The sequence below is a fragment of the Eulemur rufifrons genome, chromosome 19 (genome assembly GCF_041146395.1).
Source record: "Eulemur rufifrons isolate Redbay chromosome 19, OSU_ERuf_1, whole genome shotgun sequence".
NCBI classification, from domain to species: Eukaryota; Metazoa; Chordata; class Mammalia; order Primates; family Lemuridae; genus Eulemur; species Eulemur rufifrons.
The window spans coordinates 62,394,821-62,402,303 of record NC_091001.1 but is presented as its reverse complement, the minus strand read 5'-3'; positions in this window follow the sequence as shown (position 1 = coordinate 62,402,303).

Genomic DNA, 7,483 nt, shown 5'->3' with positions numbered 1-7,483 from the left:
CTCTATAGCAGGGTTGATTTGAGAAGTGGATAAGGATCACAGAAGTGGCAGATTAGGTGTCTGGCTTGCCAGAGTCACAGATGCAATTTTAAAAGTGAGGAAACTGAAGTTGAGTGAAAGTAAAAGAAATGTTTAAGGTCTCAGCTAGCCAAGGCCAACCCAAACCAGAATCCATTTCTATCTCCCCGATCAATCTTTTTTGTAGCACAAAATGAAATTGAGTGCTTTGATTCTACAACTGATATCTTCTGAATGTATTTTTGCTTGTGTGTATACATACAAATGATTTATTTAATTATTTGAATATTTTGAGGCATAATTTCTTTTTCATTTTTTATCCATTGCAGACGGAATAGAGAAACCACCAATTTCTTTTTTTTTTTTTTTTTTTTTTTTTTTTTGTTGAGACAGAGTCTCACTTTGTTGCCCAGGCTAGAGTGAGTGCCGTGGCGTCAGCTTAGCTCACAGCAACCTCAAACTCCTGGGCTTAAGCGATCCTACTGCCTCAGCCTCCCGAGTAGCTGGGACTACAGGCATGCGCCACTATGCCCGGCTAATTTTTTCTATATAGATTTTTAGGTGTCCATATAATGTCTTTCTATTTTTAGTAGAGACGGGGTCTCGCTCAGGCTGGTCTCGAACTCCTGACCTTGAGCAATCCACCCGCCTCGGCCTCCCAGAGTGCTAGGATTACAGGCGTGAGCCACCGCGCCCGGCCAAGAAACCACCAATTTCTTAAGACCTATAATTATCAAGGGGGCTCATGTTCAAGTTGGGAAAACAATTTTTATCATTTTGTGTCTATGTCTAGGAAATTCAGCAGTATCTGAGATGGCTCAAATGAATCTTATGTTTATTTGTATGTTTCTCTTAATGGCATACTAGGAGCAAAGGAAAGAAGGAAGGCAGGAAGGTGGGAAGGAGGGAGGGAGGAAGGAGGGGAAGCAGGAAGGATGGAAGAAAAGAAGGAGGAAGAAGGGAGGGAGGGACCCTCACAGTGATGCAGCAAAGCTAGGACTGTCTCAGGGAGGACCATGGTTAGCTGACAAGATCTTGAGTGCATAGTTGTTAGTGTCTTTTTTGTTTGTTTTCAGATTATAGGTACCCTTTTGGAAAAATAAGATAATAAATGCAAGAACAAAGTAATGTATGCTGAAGACTGTTCTGTTGTCTAAGCCTTTGGCCAAGTTGTTCTGTACTATGGTCTCTAGATCAGTGGTTCTCAACCTTGGATGCAAAATAACATATGCTAAAGAGCTTCAAAGAATGCTGATGCCTGGGCCCCATCCCAGCAAGTCTGATTTGTTTGTCTGGGACAGGGCCTGGCCAGGGGGAATTTTTTTTTTAAGTTCCTGGATTCATACTCAGATGGAGCCAGAGCTGACAGCCGCTGCTCTAGATGCTGCTCTGGAGTCAAGAGAAACAATTTCCATTAGTTACAAAAATGGAAATTTATTCCTTGTGATGTGGGCTTCTTTCTTCAAATGAACTAGAGAAGGGTGGACACTTTCTCATATAAGATAAAGTCCTTTGCTTCTGTTAGAAATTTTTCACCACCTGACTCTTTCAAGGATTGGCCCATTGTCTCCAATCACCTAGCAAAACCTTAGCTGTCCAAGCAGAGTGACAGGACTCCAGGGTCAGGTTTCAGAACCTTAAGAACCTTACAAGTGCAAGGTCTCAGAACTCCAGCTTCCCGAAATGACCTCTTCAACTATTAACTCAGAAATCTTATTTGCAAAAAAGAAAATATAGAACAAACTAGAAAAGAAACTTTCCATCAAATTTGCCCGGTTTTAATGTAAAATATCATCTTAATTTTAGTACTACCAACATAAAATTTTAAGTAGCATTTTCTTCTAATACCTTGGCTCATTTGCATTTGTATAGCCAATGAAGGAAAATGCATATCCTCAGGCCCACTTTATAGATGAGCATGTGCATAGTTTCAGTGATTTGTTCGAAGTCCACAGTCATTGACGGAAACGAGAAGTTGTAGCTATGTTGTAATGTTCTTTCTGATATTCTACAATTCATACTAAAAATATTTGAGAGATACTTACCTGAAAATATATTTTAGGAATCATGATTTAAGGCTAGATCATCAAATTCAATGAAATTTAAAATAACCATAAAAATAATAAACCTGGAACAAAATAAATCCTGCAATTTGCAAGATAGATCTCTATAGTCTGTAAAGACACGTACAAATTATATTTGGCTTTACCCTGTAGTTATATCACCTCTGAGTTTCAAAATGAATTTTGTCTCATTATATTTATAATTTCCCTTAATAGATATCTAATTCAAGTATAAAATCATGTGACAAAATGACAGCCGTAAGGGTGAAATTATAGGTAATTATTTACTCTGTATTACTAGAAATAGCAAATTAGACTCTTTGAGCATAGTGACTCCACCTAGTTTTTATAGAATAAACTAAATACAGCTTACATAAATCTATCTTGCACTGGCACAAATCTATTTTGCAATGGGACAATAAAAATGTTTCCCCTGTTTCCCTCCCCACAAAAAAATATTCCCCCAAAAGAGGGAATGGTGAAAATAAGAATTATTTCTCTCACCTTTTTCTTGGTTTGTAGCAGATACTGATGGCCAGAGTCCAAGCCCAGGAAGGTTTTCAGCTGTGGTTTCAGATTGGAGTCCCAGGTCTCAGTACCTATAAATACTGCTATAACATCTTGAGTACTATTAAAGGAAAGTGAACATTGGGCCTCTGGTGGCCATGTACATTAATCGGGTAGAGGCAGGGGGAACTTACCTATTTTCCCAAACTTATTTCCATTAAGAGTCAAATAACATAAGGTTCACTGATCCATATCATACATACATCAAAAGCAATGATAATGTTGCCAACAAGAAATAAATCAAGAAGGGCTCACGCTCTGAGTAACCTGGACGGTCCCAAGCTCAACAGGAAAGCAGCAGACACTGCTCTCCCGTAACCCTCCGGAATAAGCTCCGGAATGACAATACTTTGGCTGCGTTCAATACTCAGCTCTTTGGACAAAAAGCAATCTTTCCATTCTGCACTTATTTTTTTGTAATTCATTTAGAAGTTTCAAGTAAGCTAAACATGAATATATTTTTTCTGAAAATTAAAAGATTCTTTTAAAGTAAGCAAGTAAGCTTGGAAAATATTTGGGAGAAATGGGAAGCTCTATTTTCAGCTAAACAGATTTCATATTTCTGTACTGAAGTAAAAATGTATTTGCTACCTTGTTGCTGTTTCACGACCATTTCCCGCTTTTAGCTTGCAATATCGTACATAAGGTACTCAGCTGGGAACCAAGCCATCATAAGTTTATAGGAATGGTATGAAATCTTCAGAGACGTTACTTAAAATCTGCTTGTTAAGTGATTTTTAAAAGGAAAAAGGAAAACTCTTGTCTATGAACAAGATCTCCAAACTCAATTAATTTTTCTCTAAGAACACTCTTTAAAACAGGCTATCAAGCAAAGTGACTCTTCCATTGTTCTGTGACATTCAAAATCTCTGTTCACAAGTTCTTACTAAACAAGTTTTTCTTAGTTATTGGCGTGGTTTTTTTTTTATTTCACCAATATAAATGGAAAAGTAATTGCATAGAAATATTGAAAGATATTTTTGTGACTAAAAGAATCTAAAAAAGGAAACTCTACGGTGTGACTTTGGTAGTAAAAAAGCATAAATTTAACTTTTTACACTTAGAGTAACATATTTAGTCATGTGTTAGGGTCGCATCTACTGTAGTTACATGTCAAGTTTTAATCACTGTATTTTTTTTCTCTTCATCAACCATGAAATACAAAGAACAGCTTTCACTTCGTTTTTGTGTACACAAAAGCAAAATAGAAAATCTATGTTCTTTTGCTGCCACCTAGTGGCTCTGATTAATAAATGCTATGATGACAAATCTCAAATGGGACAGAAAAACATTATATGAGTATGAAAGAGAGATACATGTACACCTTAAAGAAACCCCAAAACATGAAAATCCAAATTGTTAAAAGTGATACATTTTGAAGGGGGTAGTTAAATTATAAAATGTTTCTTTGTGTTGCATAAAAATTGAGAAAAGTCTCCCCTAAATTGTACGTTCAAGCAACAGTGTAACACTGAACATCACTCTTCCTAGTCACAAGCTAACTGGGCATCAACACAGAGTAGGCACTCAGTAAACACTTGCTTACTTCAACTATGTTTTTATTAACTGTTTCATCAAAATGCTAATTATAATCAAGTAGGGGGGAAGCATGATGCAAAGCTATTTGCAGTTGAGTGTCAATGGAAAACAGGTAGAAAGAAAATATTTTAAATGTTAGTCCACTAACATTTACTGAAGTCCCTGGTAGGGGACTTATTTTCTGTGAAGAGCATGTTTTACATGGCCCAGGGGAGAGAGACTCTGTAAGTTCAAGGAAATAATTATTTTTGAGGCATATAACCAGCTGTATCATTAGTAACCTTCTTGAATAGTTTTAAGACCGTCTGAGCCAGAAGACAAATCGTCAAACATCATCAAAAGTGGCCATTCGGGATGATTTTTCCATTGCTGACACTAGCAATAGAGCACACTGTCAGAAATGGGATATGGCTCCAATTCATGCTTGAAAGTTGGTGCGCAAATTTAACACCAACACCACATTAATCCAAACTGAAACCAACTAGGTAAGTGTTTTAAAATTCAGTGCAAGTTTGGCCAATCGGCAAATAGCATCCATGACTGATCCAGGTCCTCCCCTGATGTTAAGGCTTCTCTATGTGCAGTTCCTTGGTCAGGGCAAAGACAACAGTGGTTAAGGCGCAGTCTCCAGGATAGACCCACTAACTGTGTACTCTTGGACAAGGCCTACCCTCCTCGAGTCTCAGTAACTTTACTTGTAAACAGAAAACAATAAATACCCACCTCCATTGGCTTGTACAGATCACAAGTGGGATAACAGTGCCTGGCAAGAACTTGGCGTGGCTGCCGTTAATGCATACGCTCTAACACATGGACACATGCGTGACATTAATAAACACACATACAAAACAATTACTCTTCAGAGAGAAAGGAATGATTGGAGAACTGAGTGCTGTAATTATTTTTTAAATTTAATAACGTATACTTTAATTACAGACACCAATACAAAAATAGTAAACATTGCACCTGGGTTCCAGGTGTGAAAATGACAATCCAGTGGGAATTTTAAAATATCACTTATTCTACTTCATTCACTTTATCATAATAAAAAGCAAAAATATTTAAAATAATTGGTAAGAATATCATTAAAAACAAGGCCTCAATACATTCAATTATGCTTCCCAACTCACATATCAATAAGCATTTCTTATTTATCTCTGACAAAAATACCTATTTGAGGAAGAGGATTCTAATACTTTACCTTGTAGAAACTTGAATACGTTGAAAATGTCTTCCAGTGAGTCAAGGAATGTAAGGAACTTTAAGATGCATTTTAAATTAAAGGCCAAGTCTTATTCTGAATGAAATATTCTAGTTCCCCGCATCTCAGGATGCAGACCCTAGCAATTGCACTCCTTGGTATTTGCCCAGATGAATTACAAACGTATGTCCACACAAAAACCCACCAACGGATGTTTATAGCAGCTTTATTCATATTTACCAAAACTCGGAAGCCACCAAGAGGTCCTTCAGTTAAGTGAAGGATAAATAAACTGTGATACATCTAGACAATGAAATATTATTCAGTGCTAAAAAGGAACAAGCTATCAAGCCATGAAAAGACATGAAGGTTCTTAAATGCATATTACTAAGTGAAAGAAACCAATCTGAAGAGGCTACATACTGTATGATTCCAACAACACACATTCTGAAAAGGGCAACACTACAGAGACAGTAAAAAAAAAAAATTAGTGGATGCCAGAGGTGGAAGCAGGGAGAGAGATGAACAGATGGAGCACAGAGGATTTTTAGGACAGTAAGCCTACTCTGTATGATGCTATAATGGTGGATGCATGTCATCATACATTTGTGCAAACCATGGAATGTACAACACTAAGAGTGAACCCTGATGTAAACTATAGACTTCAGGTGATTTTGATATGTCAACAAATGTACCACTCTGGTGCAAAATGTTGTTACTGGGGAAGGGTTGTATCTATGTGGCACAAGGGGTATATAGGAACTTTCTGTGAGCCTAAAACTGCCCTAAAAAATAAAGTTTACCAACTAATTTTCTTAAATTACATATAAGGGGGAAGAAGAATACAAGCAACAAAAACATCTCACACAATTATAGCTTGAGATGATTATTTCAAATATTTTGTAAACTTCAAGGCAGTACATAGACTAAGCTTAGCAAATCAAATTTAAGATATGTATTAAGCTGTACATAGTACCTCCCACAAAAGAATTAAAACCTACATTAACACTATTTCCAAATGCTGTTTGTAATATCTTTCCAATGTCATACATTTAAATTATTTTAAGTTATTATAAATGCCTAGCTTAGAGAATGAAATTTAATTATAGGTATTTCTAGTGTTATATATTTAGGCAACATAACATAGCTTGGAAACTTCAAATAAAAACTTGTGCTAAAATAAAATTTTAAGTGATGTCAATAATTAAGCAAACACTATTAACTTAGTGTTTATTACTGTTTTCTACAAATTTTAAAATGTGACAGATAAAATCTAGCAATTCTAATTCCTTAAACTCAAATTGTAACTGCTCTCAGGAAAATTTTTTAAAGATTTTACATTTTGCTACATCTCTGACATGTATAATTTCTAATAATGAACAATCAATTTTCATTATAATCCAGTTGGGTCCCAGTGAGACAACCGATTATAAGCATGTTTCCTATGAACTAGCCTCCCTGATAAAAATTAGGTACAATAAAATCCCTTTTCCAATTTAGCATTATTTCAAAGCAAAGATCACACTATCATTTACATATGCTAATTCTACTGTTGTGGTGTCTAAACTTACCTTAAATAATATTTAGAAGTTTCAAATTAGGGGGAGGCTGATTTTCTTAGAAAGAGACCCACTTCCAAATAAGAGTTCTTACTCTCTAGCTCTAACTGCAATGCAACTTGTCTAAAATTAAACTGTACCCAAATTTAGGAAAATTATTAAATGCCTACAGACTATACTTTATATATATGTATGTGTATATGAGACAATGATATATTTGCTACCACACTTAAGCATTCTTATATTATTCCCCGTCATCGAAGTCTTTTATTGCCTAAAATTTCAAAAACCAAATAACTTGTATTCACTGCTGTATCTGATTGTCGTGCTGCTTTTTTGAACAAATTTTGTTGCTGGTCAGTACAACTTTTTTTCTCATTTCATTTTACCAAAGAAATTATGCACATGACAAAAACAAAACAAAACCTTGTGTTCCTACTTCACCTCTGCTGGGGCAAGAGCTTATCACTTTTAAACCATTTCTGTGTTTAGTTCTGGTGATTACCTTCATAACACCTACCCACATTGCTATATTA